This window comes from Rhinopithecus bieti, unplaced genomic scaffold (genome assembly GCF_001698545.2).
Source record: "Rhinopithecus bieti isolate Rb0 unplaced genomic scaffold, ASM169854v2 scaffold_1527, whole genome shotgun sequence".
NCBI classification, from domain to species: Eukaryota; Metazoa; Chordata; class Mammalia; order Primates; family Cercopithecidae; genus Rhinopithecus; species Rhinopithecus bieti.
In genome coordinates, this window is record NW_016803625.1 from 389,334 (window position 1) to 408,291 (window position 18,958).

General features: G+C 37.7%; 1 long non-coding RNA gene across 1 annotated transcript in view; it reads right to left on the reverse strand.

Moving 5' to 3' along the window:
- Positions 1-4,023: 4,023 nt before the first annotated feature.
- Positions 4,024-18,958, reverse strand: part of LOC108541319 (uncharacterized) — a 26,747-nt gene continuing 11,812 nt past the window's right edge. Inside the window, exons 3-4 of the long non-coding RNA XR_001888935.1 lie at positions 10,350-10,487; positions 4,024-5,353 (exon numbers count right to left, since the gene is read on the reverse strand). This is a non-coding gene — a long non-coding RNA (uncharacterized LOC108541319). The remainder of the gene's footprint in view (positions 5,354-10,349; positions 10,488-18,958) is intronic.

Genomic DNA, 18,958 nt, shown 5'->3' on the forward strand with positions numbered 1-18,958 from the left:
CCCAACACTGGTGATGTCCACCAGATTTCTCCACTATAAAGTTATTACTTTTCCATTTTTAGTGATGTCCAGAGTTTTTATTTAAAAAGAAAATCTAGGGCTAATTGTTGTGTAGGCACCTGGTGTGCCCCAACTCGTAGATTCTTGGACCTAATTTTACACCAGTCATCACTGAGACCGCTGTTCTTGGCTAGGTAAAAATCAACATCACTCTTGACATTGATATAATATTTTAATCAATACATCTAATACAAGTTTGTAAATTTTTCTAATCATGTCTTTTATGAATTATGACTTTTTTACTGGTTCAGAATTGAACAGGATCACACATAGCATTTACTTCTTATATCTTTTTAGTCTCCTTTAATCTGGAAGTGTCCATTATTCAGCCTACACTTGTCTTTTCTTTTCTTTTTTCTTCTCTTTTCTTAATTCTTCTTTTCTTTTCCTTTTCTTTTCTTTCCTTTTTTTTTTTTTTTTGAGGTGCAGTCTTGCTGTGCTGCCCATGCTAGAGTGCACTCAGCCTCATGGGTTCAACTGATTCTCCCGCCTTAGCCTCCCAAGTAGCTGGGATTACAGGTGCCTGCCATCAAGCCCAGCTAATTTTTTATTCTTAGTAGAGACAGGGGTTTCACCATGTTGGCCAGGCTAGTGTCAAACTTCTGACCTCAAGTGATCAGCCTGCCTCGGCCTCCCAAAATGCTGGGATTATAGATGTGAGCCACTGTGCCAGGCCACACTTGGCTTTTCTTAATTTTTGCCCCATTGCTAACTCTACAGGGCAACTGGGGTGTCTGTGGTAGGTAACAGATCTGCCTCACACATTGTATATGAGAGGTTAATATCATTAAGGCAAATCGTGACCTATCAGGGACAGACCCCAGTGGATAAATGCCACCTTCTTCTGTCCCTTGTTTGCAGAATTTTGAGGCTCATTCTGTATGGATCTTTAGAGGATTCTCAATGGATCATGATCTGTGGTCGCGTTCAGCTTGAGACCTTCTTCCCCTGATACTGCTTTCCTTTCTTCCCTACTTTACTCTCTCCAGTCCATTCACTCCTTAAAACTTAGGATCATTCCCAAAATAATCCCTTGCACATAAGCCCTTGTTTCATCTTTTTTTAAAGAAATCTATACTAATACAATTATACCTACTGTTAATAGAGTTAGTGGGTCCACAGTTAGTGGGTCAGGTAGGTGACAGATTAGAAGTTAGCAGTACAAATAGAGGAATGCATCTTTCTTAGGTGCTGACCTAAGTAGACCTTCCTTCTTAACACCCAAACAAAGACACAGTACTGGCCACATTAATGCCTCTGTAGGCTCTGATAATGACATTGACACTTTTCTCCAGTCGATGTTTCTTACTTTCCCTTTCCTTCTCCTCTTTCTCTTCTCCTTTTTTCCCTTCCCCTTCCTCTTCCCCTCTTCCCCTTCCCCTTCCCCTCCCTTCCCTTCCCTTCCTTTTCTTTTTTTTTTTTGAGACGGAGTCTTGCTCTGTCGCCCGGGCTGGAGTGCAGTGGCCGGATCTCAGCTCACTGCAAACTCCGCCTCCCGGGTTTACGCCATTCTCCTGCCTCAGCCTCCCGAGTAGCTGCGACTACAGGTGCCAGCCACCTCGCCCGGCTAGCTTTTTGTATTTTTTTAGTAGAGACGGGGTTTCACCGTGTTAGCCAGGATGGTCTCGAACTCCTGACCTCNCGGAAGAAGGGGCCAGATTTTCTTTTTCTTTCTTTTTTTGAGACGGAGTCTTGCTCTGTCGCCCGGGCTGGAGTGCAGTGGCCGGATCTCAGCTCACTGCAAACTCCGCCTCCCGGGTTTACGCCATTCTCCTGCCTCAGCCTCCCGAGTAGCTGCGACTACAGGTGCCAGCCACCTCGCCCGGCTAGCTTTTGTATTTTTTTAGTAGAGACGGGGTTTCACCGTGTTAGCCAGGATGGTCTCGAACTCCTGACCTCCTGATCCACCTGTCTCGGCCTCCCAAAGTGCTGGGATTACAGGCTTGAGCCACCGCGCCCGGCCCTTCTTTTCTTTTCTTTCTCTTTTTGAGACAGGGTCTCACTGTGTTGTCCAGGCTGAAGTGTAGTGGTGCAGTCATGACTCACTGCAGCCTCAACTTACTGGGCTCAAGTGATTTTTCCACTTCAGCCTTATGAGAAGCTGGGACTACAGTCATGTGCCACCATACCTGGCTAATCTTTACATTTTTTTGTAGAGATAGGGTCTTGCTATGTTGCCAGGGTCAGTTTCAGACTCCTGGGTTCAACTGATCCTCCCACCTTGGCCTCCCAAAGTGCTGGGATTATAGGAATGAGTCACTGTGCCCGACCCATGTTTCTTCTCAGTCTACTTCAACACCAGTGCAGGGCCTTCCAATCTGTAATCCCTAAGAGTATTGCAAGAGAATGAAAAGGGCTTAGTGAAAGTGATTGCTCTGCTTAAACTGCATGCGTCTCTTCCCCCTGTTTCTCATCATACTGCTCTTTAGCGCTCCTTTTTCTTTCCACTAATGATTTTCCTTTTGTCTTTGCCCATTTCTCTCTGATAGACAACTCATTTCCCTTTTGTCCTCTCTGATAGAAAATTTGACTTTGTGTATGTATGTTTCCTAGAAGAAAGCAGAACCATGATTAAACACCCAGTGAATAATTTGGGATGCTGATGAAATCAAGGAAGACTGGAAAAGCAGCTTGCTGGGTGTGCTGTGGAAAGATTTCCTATACTGGGCAGAAGGCTAGATAAAAGATTCTCTGTGGTGTCTTCTATCTCTGGGAGTTTATGCTAGAAATGTCAACTTAATTAAATTGCAGTGCCTGTCAACAATCTAAGGGCAAAAGTTTGCTCCAGATCTGCAATTCAGCCTCCTTATCTTAGGGGGAATGTGACCGAGTATCGTATAACACTACCAGTATGAAAAGAACGAAATCCACACAGCCTGCATAATTATAGGTGCAGAGAAGAAGAAATTGATGACACAATATTAAGGTTTATTTTTGCCACCTATAAACATGTCAACATCGTATTATCTCATTATCTCAGATTTTTATTCAATTCTATGACAGCTAAAGGTAACCACTACATCTGTCAATTAAAAGAAGAGAAACTGCTTATTGAAATTTTAAAATTTGATCTATGACATGGAGAACTGTAAGCACCTGCCAGTCTTCCTGATGCTCCAGATAGTATTTTGCTGCAAATTAATTAATCTAACTACATCTTTTTTATTTTCTCACACTGCATTAGAAAGTGTGTGCTCTTGGTCATAAACCATGATGAAACTATAACAATCATGTAATGAAACCTTATGGTTTGAGTTGTCTGGCTAGTCATAGAGATGAATATAGTGTAATTAAGCCACACTCTCTCCTCGCAGTAATGAAGGCACTGTTTGGGGGACTATGCCCGGGACAGGAGATAAGTTGTCTATGGCACTCGAATAGTCTACAGTATCCAAGTAAGGTAACCAGCTAAGGCACTTTCAAAGTAAAACCAAACAGGAAGTCACAGCAGATAATGCCACTTTCATCACTGGTAATTACTGGCTTTAGAGTTGTAATGAATGGCTGCTACGGAATAAAAGGTAGGTGGCAATTTATGCAACAGATCATTGTTTGTCGTCAGCAGTATGGGTGGCACTAAGCAATAGGCAGAATTTTTTTTAAACCTGTGAGGTAAAATAGATTAAAGGTATTATTAATAGGCTAGGCCTAAAGGAGCAGTGTCTTAATTATGGTCTCTTTTTCCGATCCTTTCTTAAAGATATTATATTTCTACAACTGATGAAGGACTAGATTAGGCTTAGGCTAGTAATAGAGGGAAGACTCATTGCTGCATTAAGATCAAAGAACTTTCCAAAATCTTGGTTGCTCCAAGTACCAGAAGTCAGTTATCATTTTATTGGAAGCAATAGGGAAAGGGTAGCTTTCAATCAGTCCACCATTTATTGGACCGGGCTAAAGTAAACTGCATTATTTACAGAATCTCAAGTTTTTCAGGATATCTTGTTAACCAATGGGCTGACATTCTCTTTGCAGGAGCTCCACCAAGTGGTCATCCAGCTTGTGGGCGAAAGTCAGAAAAACAGATTAGGAATCCTTAGAAAGTCTGACTGATAGCTGAGTGGAGCAGTCTGAAGGCAGATAAACGTGAACCCTCCATTCATAGAGAGATTCAGATACAGGCTTGATGTTTAGGCAAGACATCTGCTTTACCCCACCATTTGTTTTTGGTAACTTTCTTGTCCTTATTTGAACTATGTCTGCCCTTTGATCTCATGACCCCATATGCTTTGAGCCCTCCATTTTCTCCTAATCAATTAGTCTCCTTCTGTCTTCCCATTTTCCCTGTTCAGGCCCACACAGTGGTGTCCACTACTTAAATTATGCTATCAATATTACTTTCAACTCTTAATCCAGCCATCCTGTTTCTCTGACTCTGGAACTGAGCAGCTGAGAGTTCCTGGAGAAAAATCACACAGCCATACCAATTGATGTCCCTGTATGTTGTTGCTTTCTGACCAAGGCTGAGTCCTCAGTTATGGTGAAGGTGCTTCTGATCAACCAACAGTGGGTATTCAAAACATTTCCCTTACTGTCAAAACCACCAACTCTTCTTACACTCAGCAGATGATGATTCTGTCCATTTCATTGTGAAAAGCCAAGGGCACAAAGTGAAAACTGCACCTTCCTCTCCCTCTTACTTACACGCTTATTTATTGGCATTTGCACTTTTCCTTCCTGATGGAAAAGGTGCCTATCTAACTCGAGGCTCATTTCTCAACCTGTAGATTGGATTCCATCCTCTTCTGTGTACTCAATGACTTTATTATATCAATCATCTCCCTCTTTCCTGTTTTACTTCAGAAAATAAACAGAATAGTAGTTTGTCTTATTGAAAATGAAAGCAAAAGTAAAATTACTTTGGCAGTTTTGGGTCTCTAATTAAAAGCCAAAGAAACAAATTGAGAACAACTTATGGGAAAAAATGGTATTTGTTGGAAATATACTGGTATAATGCAGAATAGAAGAAAATGCTAAACAGTCAAGCTTCCTGAGGGCAGAAAGCACAGGATCACTGAAATGAAACCGTGGACATTCATAATCATGTATGTTTACTAAGGTTCAACTACCTTTCCTCCTTGTGTCACCACTTAAGATTCAGCTCCTAGGAAGGAAACATTTGATTGGCCAAGCCCACCAGAAACATGTGCAGAGGAGATGCTCCTGATACCTGCACCATTGAATTCCATATGGCACAATTCAGGGAACTTTGCTTTGTCCTTATTTTGTTTGATGTATCTGTAGCAGTTCTCCTTCTGGAGTCCTCCTTTGTTTTCTGTAGCATTATTCTTTCCTTAAAAAGAAAAAAGGTAATTCTTTTAGTCTCCATTGTAGGTCCCTTTTTTTCTGCTTAAACATTAAGTGTTATCTTCCTCATGGCTTCAACTTCGATCACTGTTACATTACAAACTTCCTTCTGACAAATCTTCCTTTTGAGTTTGCGATGGAACCTACAATTGAATTTCCAATAAAATTCAGTATATCTAAAATTGAACTTATGCATTTCAAACCTGCGCTTTTCTTGAATGACACATTTTCATAAATGGCATATCTCATAACCAGTCACCCAATCCACTTCCCTGGGAGTCTTCCTAGGTCACTCTCACTTATACTCAATCAATCCCTAATCCCCGTGGCTTCTAATTCCTTGGTATCTCTTGTTCTCCTCTTTCCTAAACTCATAACCATTTTTTAAATTAAGGTCTTAATGACTTCTCGCCTAGATTGCCGCATTAGCCTCCTCAAAAGCAGGTTTCCTTACACATCATACTCCGTTTCTTACAGAGTGATCCTTCTAAAATGCTAATCTGCTCTGCAAACTCGATTCAGTCCTTTATCTTTCAGGATAAACTTCAAGGCTTAACCCACGCATTCTGTCTTTGGCCACTTTCCAAGCTTCGGTGATGGCTACTTCCTTACTGCTATATTGTAAAACAAGCAGGCTTCCAGTTGGTGGGACTAGAATTGTTTTTTAACCTTGACTGAATGTAAGAATTTCTTGGGACATTATTAAACATGCAGATTCTTGGCCTGACCCTAAACATATTAAATTGGAATCTCCAGGAGTGGGGCTTATGTCTCTACTGATTTTTTTTATGTTTCTACTGATTTTTTTTATGTCTCTACTGATTTTTTTTTTCTTTTGAGACAGAGTTTTGCTCTTGTTGCCCAGGCTGGCGTGCAGTGGCGTGATCTCGGTTCACTGCAACCTCCACCTCCTGGGTTCAAGTGATTCTCCTGTCTCAGCCTCCTGAGTAGCTGGGATTACAGGTGCCCACCACCACGCCCGCCTAATTTTTTTATTTTTAGTAAAGACGGAGTTTCATCTTGTTGGCCAGGCTGGTGTCAAACTCCTGACCTCAGGTGATCCACCCACCTCGGTCTCCCAAAGTTCAGGGATTACAGGTATGAGCCACCGCGCCTGCCAGTCTCTACTGATTTTTATGATCAAGCCAATTTGTGAATTAATGCTTGACTGTTTCTAGGACTCCTTGTACTTATGCTGTTTGTACTGCAATTTCCATCCCCCTTGTCCTTCAAAAGTTTACTTAGTGTCACTTAACAGGTAACTCTCATTCTTACTTAGAGGCCTCTTCTCTGTGTTCCTGTACCATGTAGACCTATCTCTGTCATAGTATCCAACACATAATATTTGACTAACCTACCTATAACTACTCTAAAAACTTATCTTTGTTTTCCTAGTACATAAAAGACAAATAGTAGGCATTTGGCAAAATTGCTTTGATATGTAAAAACAAATGAAAAGCTCAATACAGTTTTGCTGCTATGGATTCTTTCTGTTGCTTTATCTCTAAGGAGGTACTCATAAGATGAATATTGTTCAATTACTTAAAAACACCATTATTACTATGATTCCTTTAAAATCATATTATAGAAGAATATTTTTTGATATGTGAAAATATACTACTAAGGGAAAAATAGGCTAAAATTTATATAATATGACTTTTTTCATAACAATTTTAAAACAAATTAAAAGCATATATAAAAACATTGAGAAGACATACAATGTAATTTTATTACTCTTTGATTATGAAATAATGGGTGATTTTGTATCTACTTTCTATCAGAAATAGGTACATCTAAAACATTTTTTTATTTGCATAAATTTAAGGTCTACAAGTGCAGTGTTGCTACATGGATATTTTGGATAATGGTGGTGAAGTCTGGGGCTTTTTCTGTGACCATCTTCTGAATAATGTACATTGCACCTATTAAGCCACTTTTTATCCTTCACTCCCCTCCCACCTTCCCATCCTTCTGAGTCTCCAGTGTCTGTTACTCCACACTCTATGTCCAAGTGTACATGTTACCTCGCTACCATTTGTTAAGTGAGAACATGTGGTATTTGACTTTCTGTTTCTGAGTTATTTCACTTAATATCATGGCCTCCAGTTCAAGGCAAATACTGGGTGGGGACTTGAGGCTCCTGAGGATTATAAAATAGTTAAATACAAGATGGTGCTTAAAGCAATTTAGGCAAGAGTGCAGTTAACACCATCAGCTGCCAAAAGGAAGAAGTCTTGTTGAAATAGATTAAAATAGGAGGAAGGAAGTGCCTAAAAAAATTAAAATTGATCACAAAGTCTGTTATCTACCTTGAAGCTGGTGATCTTGAAAGACTTTGTCCAGTTACAGACTAAATATTTGTGTCCCCTAAAGTTCCTGTGTTGAAATCCTAACCCCCAAAGTGATGGTATTAAGAGTTGGGGTGTTTTAGAAGATGATTAAGTCTTGAGCACCGAGCCCTCATGAAGGGAAGCAGGCCCTCACCAGATACCAAATCTGCCAGCACCTTAATCTTGAAACTTCCAGCTTCCAGAACTATGCGAAGTAAGTGTTTATGGTTTATACGTCATCCTATTTGTTTATTTTGAAACCGAGTCTTGCTCTGTCGCCCAAGTTGGTGTGCGGTAGTGCCATCTCGGCTCACTGCAACTTCCACTGCCTGGGTTCAAGCGATTCTCCTGCCTCAGCCTCCCAAGTAGCTGGGACTATAGGCATGCACCACCATACCTAGCTAATTTTTGTATTTTTAGAAGAGACAGAGTTTCACCATGTTGGCCAGGCTGGTCTTGAACTCCTGACCTCAGGTGATCGGCCCGCCTCGGCCTCCCAAAGTGCTGGGATTACAGGTTCGAGCCTGTGCCTGGCCTAAAGTTATCCACTTTATAATATTTTGTTATAGCAGCTCAGACAGACTAAGATACTCTCTTTTTTGTGTTTCTTGAAAGAGTGCTTCATATTTAATTTTTCCTACATGTTTCTGCAAATGTTAGTAAATAGAGTGTACTCTATAGGGAAACATTTTTTTTAATAGAACTGGAATAACTGGGTGGCATGTGAGCCACTTCTGCTGTTTCTCAGCTCTGGAGGAAAGCTCGGCGACATGGTAAGGTCTCAAAGCACCACCCTTCACTGGTGGAAGCACACAAATGACAGTGATATTGTCCTAGAGGAAATATATCAAATTTTCTTCAGCTGGCCTTAATCCTAACTTTGCAAATGTCCTAAGAAGAAATAAAACAATAGTTCATTTATAAATGTGACTCAAGCCTTTATATAGGAAATGCCAATAAATTTAAATTTCCACTTGTTTAGCTGGAATAATGAGACTTAAAATCTATGTGTCATCTTATTTAGACACAGAGATTTAGGCGCACATGAAAGAAATGCAAATATAAAGTTGCTGTCCAAAAGCACCCACAACTTAGCATAAATTGCTTTTGCTATTACATAAAGAATTTTTTCCATTGTATATTGTAGATGCTATTATTTTAAGTAAGGACTCCTGGTGAAGTTAAAATATATACTCTACAAATATTTAATGTTTTGGATAATTTGTCAGGAGTAGCCTTATTACATAAAATGGGGGCAAATTTGTATTTAAATATCATTTAATTAGTTCCAAATTAAAATAGCATCAAATATAAATTGTTTATATGTATAAATTACTTCACACATAAAGGCTTAGTGGTAGGAAATATTGAAAGCCAGGTGCTCTAACAAATTGTGACTAGGGAATCTTAAAACAGGTCATCATTTGGCCAGGAAGATTTGACATCTGACCTTTGATTTTTTTGAAATATGTTGCTTACTCAGCAAGAATGTCAAGCCCCGAATAATCTAATATTAAGGAACTTCTTTCTCCTTTTGTGCTTCTACAAAGCTGGTAGTTACTGTGACAAGATTCAATACTAGGAATACTTTTCTGAACAAAGAACCTGAGATTTTTTTTTCTTGCCCTTATTCAGAATTAGCATGTAAATGGAAAGCAATGATATATGATCAATTAATAAGACGGAACCCAAAGTCCTATGAAACATCCTTTGTTTTTTCACTTTGTGGGACTTGTAGGTCTAAACTGTTTTATGATTAGCTTCAAAGAACTAACATAAATATACTTTTGATGTTAAAAGATAGTAAAATCTATTTTAAGGAGTGTGATACTGTTGTGGAGAAAATAAAAAGGCAAGGAATTGGGAATTAAACTGGTTAAAGTTTAACTAAGCACTAAATTTTGATTTGAAAATAGATATCCAGATGTTGCTTTTATTTTACATAACATAAACTCTTTGAGAACAATTTCCTGTTTAGCTAACACAGTGAGTTGTTGCTTTCAACACAGTGTTTACACGAGTGCCCAAAGTTACCTCTCTTGCAGTTTGTTAGACTCTAACTCAAACTGACATTAACTACATTGCTTGTTCACAATCAGGTTCCTTTGGTAGTTATGTAGTTAACTACTTCTAATAGTTAGATGTAGATAGACTCTATATACCTCTTTTCCCACAACCTAGGTATGAGTGGCATATTTATTTATTTATTTAAAAAATAATTTTCACTTTTATTTTAGATGCAGGGGGTACATATGCAAGTTTGGTGACTGGAAATAGATATAATTGAAGCTACTCTTGAAGGGCTTTTGAATAGTCTTCCAAATGCTAATTATCCTTAGTATAAGTATTCTGCTTATAGTTTGTAGATTAAAGCCTATGCTTATGTATATATTGCATTGCCTATGATGACCTATTTTGTGTAAAATAAACATTTCCCCCAGTATAACAATAAGCTTCCTTGAAAACACCTTACGTAGCCAAAATGACATGATCTCACCTAACAAAGTTATTAGTTTGTTAGTATCATGTAATACTCACTCTATATTTAAATTTCTCCTATTTTTCCCTTTTCAGGTGGTTTAATCTGAATCAAGATCCAGTCTGAGTACATTCTGTTAAATCCCATGAGTCTCTACTATTCTTTGAAAGTACCTTTTATAATGATACTCTGACTTGCTGAAGTCCTCCCAGTTGTCCTTTAGAAGATCTTACGCTGTTTGATCCCTTTCTTGTGGTGATGTTTTATTTGTTTCTTCATCTCCAGTAATTTCTGTAATCTGGCAGTCAAATCTAAAGGTTGCATTAAATTCAAGTTAAACATTTTTGTCAAAGTTAAAATCATAGGTGATGTTGTACACTTAACATTGCGTCACATTGATGGTCATAAATGTCTGATTGTCCCACCAGTGGTGATATTAAATTTGGCCACAGGATCAAGGGAATATAAGTCTGATTCTTCTATTGCAAAATTATGTTTCTCAGATTGTGAACAAATTTTTTTGGCTAGAATTGTATGAATTTTCAGGTCACCAACAGCCATTTATATTATTTTATTTTAACACCAATTGATAAGAGTTGGCTGCATCAATAATCTAATCAGGGCAAATAGTTATATCTATGATTCTTATCATTTATTTCACTTATTAATTAGCTTTCTTCGTCACGTAGACTGTTTTTTCTTCAACTGGGTCTATTTAATTTTCTAAATCACAATTCCTTCTAAAAAGTTGGAATAAATGTTAATTCTTTCTTTTGTTTCTACAATTTGGAGGCAATTCACTGAGCAGGTATCTGTCTTCAGAACTCTAATTGACCTGTCCAATGTGGGTGCTTTATAATACATATTCTATTAATTTTTAAAAATAATTCCCATTGTGCTTGTGCCAAAATGGCTATCCAGGAACAACTGTTAAATAGTGTATTGCATTTCTTATTTGTTTCTTGTCGTTATGTAAAATCCCCTAAGCATTTGTAAATATACTAATCGTTGTTCTTTTTTTATTCATTGTATTTCCGTGTAAGGTTGTATTTGATTCATTTACTGTAATCTTTTCCTTCCAGACTTTTCCCATGATATTCCATAATTTCCATTTCATCTTGATGATTTCATCTATAATGTTTATTTGGTGCTGAGAAGGTTCCCACAAATTAGTCAGATTCCAATGCTGATATCCTGTTACTTTCCACCTGCTACCACTAACCCTCTCCTTGGGTATCCAGACAGATTATGGCACTGTCTTGTAGCTGCTCCCAGAAACAATTTATATAGCCAGTATTTGTTACAGGATAAATACTGAAGATCTAGGACATCTGGCATGACATAATCTTTAGACAATTTTGATTAGTTATAAGACTGTCTTAGATTTGACAATACCCGGATTTGTCATTATGGGGTCCCCCTAGTTTGTCTTCTGGTGTTGTGCTGGCAACTGAAATAATCTGATGCATTAATTAGGCCAGTATAACACATGAAATAGAGTGTGGTTTGACAGACAAAGGCCTCTGTGGAAGAATATTACCTTGCCATCCATGTTGAAGAATTTTATAATAAATTACAAACAATATATAACAAAACATTTATGAAAGTAGGGACTAGTGCTGAATCTCCAGAGTGAAGCCTCACATGTAACAGACTCTGAACAAATGCTGGTTGAATGAATTAATTTCAACTCACTCATCTGTGGGAATTAGAGATCCTTCAAAGAAATCCACAGATGAGAGTTGAAAAAATTATCTTGTTGAAGCCTCCTCTTCTTTTTTTGAGACAGAGTCTCACTCTGTCACTCAGACTGGAGTGAGTGCAGTGATACGATCTCTGCTCACGGCAACCTCCACCTCCCTAGTTCAAGCAATTCTCCTACCTCAGCCTCCTGAATACCTGGGATTACAGGTGCCTGCCACAGCGCTTGGCTAGTTTTTGTTTTTAGTAGACAGGATTTCATCATGTTGGCCAAACTGGTCTCCAACTCCTGACCTCAAGTGATCCTCCCACCTTGGCCTCCGAAAGTGCTGGGATTACAGGCATGAGCCACATGCCCGGCTGAAACCTCTTGTAACTAAGAGTCTATATTGTCTTTTATTGGAAAGTGTGTCAAAGTTCTTTTGCCTTTCCTGAAGATGTTTATAATATAAAATGGTATCTATTTTGTATCCTCTGACGTCAGTTTCTTACTGTTATTATTACTACATTTCAAGGTCACTTCAGAAATATTTGGTAGTAAAATAAAGGCTCTAATTAAAGAAAAAGTATTCTATTATTGATCATGTCTTTGTTCTGTTGCCAATGTTTGCATGTCTAAAACTCAGAAACACAATTTTCCTAGTTGACTAGACATATTTAACCATGTATACTCACTAAAACAGGAGAAAACAGATGTATCAATCAGAATGTCAATAAAAATTTGTCTGCCAAGTAGAGCATATTGAGTACTCAGCATAGTTCTCCTCCCTTACCCCTACCCAAATCTATTGAGTTGTCTTCATGAACAGAGACTCAGAAGAATTTAATAACTTGTGTCACTAGAGTTGGCACTTGGCATACTCATTTTCTTTTTTTAAATTTTTTTTGAGACAGTCTCACTCTGTCGCCCAGGCCGAAGTACAGTGGCTCAATATCGGCTCACTGCAACCTCCGCTTCCTGGGTTCAAGCAATTCTTGTGCCTCAGCCACTGAAGTAGCTGGGACTACAGGCGCCCGCCGCCATGGCTGGCTAATTTTTGTGTTTTTAGTAGGGACATGGGTTAACCATGTTGGCCAGGCTGGCCTTGAACTCCTGACCTCAAGTGATCTGTCCTCCTCAGCCTCTCAAAGTGCTGGATTACAGGCGTGAGTCACCGCACCTGACCTGGCATACTCAGTTTCATAATGATGGTTTAACTGTCAAATTAATAAAAAGTCCTATGCCCTGTCCTCCAGAAAGTGCTAGAAACCCAGCACCACTCAAATTAGGCTCTCCAAATTCTTCTTTCATAGATAACAAGAAGACCACTCCATGCTTGTCTATATATATATATGTATATTTTAAAAAATAGAAATAGCTAACATCAATAAATTGATTGAATGTAAGCTTTCCAGTTATGACATATGAATTTCCATATATCTTTTATTTAGTTACCAGTTATTAATAGTTTGACAAACTAGCTGTATCTCCTCTCTCTCATTTTTCTTTCTTTCCTTGTTAACACTTTGAATAATGAAGAAATTTTAATGCATTATAATTCATTATGATGATTATTATTTTGATGTCATATTATCCCAAATTTGGCCAGAAGGAGCCTCTTCAGACCTGCTCTTTTATGTTTTTGCCATGATCATATTCATCCATTACATTGAATTCCTCTTGACTTCATGTCTTGGAAGATTTAAGCTTTAGCTTTGTTACTGTTTTGATATTTCCCACATGCATTTCCACACAGATAAAATGACTTAGTCATTTGAAACAATTACTTGGTCTCCTCTGTATCTTCAGGACAAGATGTTTTAAAAGACAAAATTTAATGTTTTTATATACCATGGTAAAGTATGTCATTATCGTTATATTTTTAGGTCGAGTCTTGTTCTCTCACCCAGTCTGGAGTATAGTGGTGTAATCACAGCTCACTGTAGCCTCATTCTTGATCCTCCCACCTCAGCCTCCCAAGTAGCTGGGACTGCAGGAGTGCCATCACACCACCATTTTTTCTTCTTTTTTTGTATTTTTAGTAGGGATGTGTTTTGCGATGTTGCTCGGGCTGTAACATGGCCTGAGCTCAAGCAATCTGCCTGCCCTAGCCTCCAAAGTGCTGAGATTACAGGTGAAAGTCACCATGCCTGGCCAACTTTTGTCTTTTTAAGAAAAAATATTTCTATTAAGTTCAAAGACTAGCATTAGAGTTGATAACAATAGAGTTTAGTTGGCGTTTGCTTCTTGGTATAACTTTATCTGCAATTTTTTGCTCAATACCACTTTGTTAGTGTTAACTCTTTTATGAGATTCCTTGTGGATTTTAAAATTAGATAAAATTTCATACACTTTCAGAATTCTGAATCCAGTTGAATGTTTAAAAACAAATTAAAATGCCATAGGAACTTTCAGATGAACAATCCAGCTTTGTTCAGAAATGCTAAATTACAGGACCTTTTCAAATGATTTTCCTGGTGAAAAAGTACTTTAATATTCACACAATGCCCAATGTGTGCCTTTTTCATAGAATGGCTTGATATGTGTTACTTCTTAAGGAAGCTATTACTTCTTTATAGTCCTTTCAGAATATTTTCCATACTTGTCACTGTTTTCACTTTGAAATGGAGAAAAATATATATTCCCACAACTCAGTTATTCTCATGTCATATTTGAAATTTAAAAATTTTTCATCCCATGGAATATTGTTTATGTCATAAAGCAAGATTTAGCTAAGATATGCACAGTTATCATTGAAGGCTTAATTATAATTTCCCAATATATGTAGGTAGTCTTTTGCTCCAAAATGATCCTGAGGGATAAGAAAGTTTTATTTTTAGTCCCAGATCTTTCATTAACCAGCTCTATTATTACCTTAGGTAAATTAGTTGACTAATAATTTAGTCAATTTTTTTGATAAAAAAGTATCTGAAAATGTACAATATATGGGAGAGTCAATTCTTTGGGATTACTTTTTCTATATGCAAAACAGGAAAGTTTGACTAGGTAATTTCAAAATCATTCCTAATTTTAAATTGTTGTGACTCTCTGATAACAGATTTAAAATTTTATTATCTGAAGAGAGTATTCAGAGAAGAAGCACTTTCTTTTATCTGCAAATTCATCTTTTGCTAGAGGTGGAGATAAGTAGCTGGAATTACAGGATGGATATAATGTACTTCTGCTAGCTCTTTCCTTGTACATATTTCACAAATACAAAGTATCGCATACGAATAACATTGCTGTGCTGAAGAGTACATCCTCTGCTTTACATGTAGAGAGGTGGATGGACGGGAGATCAGGCAGTAGTTCTTTTTTTCCCTTTTTGAAATTTTAAAATGTGTTAATGCTGGCTCACACCATTCTTTCACATGAGAAGATACTAGGACAAACATGTTCATCTGAGAGACGTTGCTGCTTCTGTAGCTCTAAATATCTCTCCAGTCCTAGCTCTCTACCCCTTGGGTTTAACCACATCCAATTCTTTTCTAAGACTTCATAAAGGATTCACTGCATTCATAACAATAGAACAATAGGCTATCTCCTTGGGGCACTGGTTCATCTGCTTTCAAATACGTTATTGAAGAAAATTCATTCATTTCAAAGATCCAGTATTTCTTACAAACTTTCTAGAAAATATTCCCCCAAATGTTCTAACTTAGACATCCTCTTACTGTTGGCTTAATGATCAAAAGGATTTAGAGAGCATGAAGCATTTTGAAGCTGAAGTGATTTAAATGCCTGTTCTACCATATCCCTTGTTCTTCAATGTGTTCACTCACTGGCTGAATTTATAGAACCAATTTAGGAGAAGAACAATGTTTCTGCGTCCCCTAAGAAATTCCTCAAATTCCTCACAGTGACAATCAAAAGAAAATCTGATTTGCTCTTTGTGAGAGCATTTCTTATATACTCTCAGTAGCAGTAAAAGTTTTGATTGCTCTGGTTTCAAAAGAAAATTACAAAATTTTTTATTTCTTCTCCCTTTAAAAGCGTAGCTTAGCGCTCTGCAGTGTATAAAAACACAATTAACTGCAGACAGAGTACCTAAGGCGTGAACTTTGTAATCAGACAGACGTGGATTGAAATGTTAGCTCAGACATTTGCTAGCTCTATGATTGTAGGTATTGCTTTTAAGAAATCTGACCCTCAGTTTTTCATCTGTAAAATGAGACCCAATGTTTAATGTTGTAAGTTTTAAATGAGATAATACATGCAGTATACTTACAACAGTCCTTGGAGCATATGACATGCTCAGTAAACAATAGTTGGCTGCTAACCTTTTAATTTTAGCTATTATTAACGGGCTGCTAACCTTTTAATTTTAGCTATTATTAACTGGCTGTTAACCTTTTAATTTTAGCTATTATTAACTGGCTGTTAACCTTTTAATTTTATCTCTAAAATTTGATGACTATTTAAAAAATGTGACTAAAATATTAGTATTGCTCTTCAAAGAAACGACCCATGATTTCTTGCTATCACTAAATATTCAGTGTTCCTATTCCCACAGTAGGTTGATTTAAAGTAGGATCTAAACAAGGGCCACACATTAAAGTTGATTGACATTTGTCTTAACAGTTTTTCATCAGTAGGTTTCTGTCTTTCTTTTTTCTTTTTTGAAAATTGGTTTCCATTTGTTTAAAAAATACATAACTAATTCTGTAACATTTCTCACATTCTTGTTTGTCTGGTTGTAACCGCCACAGTGTTATTGAAAATGTTAACTTAAAAAAATAAGAATTTAAAATTTAAATGAGGTAGTAATTTAGCAAGATCCAACCAGACTTTAAATTCTATGAGATCATGCTTTTTTCTTCTTTGCATCCTATGGGGTGTGAGGATACAGTGCTAGGCAAATAAAAAATACTTGTTGCTTGATCAATTATTCCTATAGTTTGAATATTTGTCCCCTCCAAAACTCATGTTGAAATGTAATCTCCAATGTGCAGTATTGGAAAGGTGGAGCCTTTAAGAGGTGACTGGGTGATGAGGGCCCTGCCCTCATGAATGGACTAATTCATTCATGAATTAATGGGTTAATGGATTAATGGGTTGTCATGGCAGTGGGACTGGTGGCTTTCGAAGAGGAAGAAGAAAGAACGAGCACCTCAGCACACTCAGCCTCTGTCCATGTGATGCCCCTCACCACCTCAAGACTCTTCGGAGAGTCCCCATCAGCAGGAGGGCTCTCTCCAGTTGTGGCCTCTCAACCTGGGACTTCTCAGCCCCCATAACTTTAAGAAATGCATTTATTGTCTTTATAAATTACCCAATTTCAGGTACTCTTTTATAAGCAACAAAAAACAGACTAATACAATTACTGAGAGAAATATCCCTGCATTTAACTAAATATATAATATATTAACATTTATATTAGAGAGAAAGTAAGAATTAAAAGTTTCAAGGCCAGGCACGGTGGCTCACACCTGTAATCCCAGCACTTTGGAAGGCTGAGGATTAGCCAGGCGTGGTGGTGGGCGCCTGTAGTCCCAGATACTCAGGAGGTGGAGGCAGGAGAATTGCTTGAACCTGGGGGGCAGAGTTTGCAGTGAGCTGAGATCATGCCACTGGACTCCAGTCTGGATGACAGAGCAAGACTCTGTCTCAAAAANTTTTAGCTATTATTAACGGGCTGCTAACCTTTTAATTTTAGCTATTATTAACTGGCTGTTAACCTTTTAATTTTAGCTATTATTAACTGGCTGTTAACCTTTTAATTTTATCTCTAAAATTTGATGACTATTTAAAAAATGTGACTAAAATATTAGTATTGCTCTTCAAAGAAACGACCCATGATTTCTTGCTATCACTAAATATTCAGTGTTCCTATTCCCACAGTAGGTTGATTTAAAGTAGGATCTAAACAAGGGCCACACATTAAAGTTGATTGACATTTGTCTTAACAGTTTTCATCAGTAGGTTTCTGTCTTTCTTTTTTCTTTTTTGAAAATTGGTTTCCATTTGTTTAAAAAATACATAACTAATTCTGTAACATTTCTCACATTCTTGTTTGTCTGGTTGTAACCGCCACAGTGTTATTGAAAATGTTAACTTAAAAAAATAAGAATTTAAAATTTAAATGAGGTAGTAATTTAGCAAGATCCAACCAGACTTTAAATTCTATGAGATCATGCTTTTTTCTTCTTTGCATCCTATGGGGTGTGAGGATACAGTGCTAGGCAAATAAAAAATACTTGTTGCTTGATCAATTATTCCTATAGTTTGAATATTTGTCCCCTCCAAAACTCATGTTGAAATGTAATCTCCAATGTGCAGTATTGGAAAGGTGGAGCCTTTAAGAGGTGACTGGGTGATGAGGGCCCTGCCCTCATGAATGGACTAATTCATTCATGAATTAATGGGTTAATGGATTAATGGGTTGTCATGGCAGTGGGACTGGTGGCTTTCGAAGAGGAAGAAGAAAGAACGAGCACCTCAGCACACTCAGCCTCTGTCCATGTGATGCCCCTCACCACCTCAAGACTCTTCGGAGAGTCCCCATCAGCAGGAGGGCTCTCTCCAGTTGTGGCCTCTCAACCTGGGACTTCTCAGCCCCATAACTTTAAGAAATGCATTTATTGTCTTTATAAATTACCCAATTTCAGGTACTCTTTTATAAGCAACAAAAAACAGACTAATACAATTACTGAGAGAAATATCCCTGCATTTAACTAAATATATAATATATTAACATTTATATTAGAGAGAAAGTAAGAATTAAAAGTTTCAAGGCCAGGCACGGTGGCTCACACCTGTAATCCCAGCACTTTGGAAGGCTGAGGATTAGCCAGGCGTGGTGGTGGGCGCCTGTAGTCCCAGATACTCAGGAGGTGGAGGCAGGAGAATTGCTTGAACCTGGGGGGCAGAGTTTGCAGTGAGCTGAGATCATGCCACTGGACTCCAGTCTGGATGACAGAGCAAGACTCTGTCTCAAAAAAAAAAAAAAAAAAAAAAAAAATTAAGAAATTCAAAATTTGGTCTTGCTTTTGCCATCATTTTGCTAGTTTCACACTGAAAAAATCATTAAATATTTCTAAGCTCAAGCTTGCCTGTCTTTTTTTTTTTTTTTTTTTTTTTTTTTTTTTTTTTTTTTTTTTT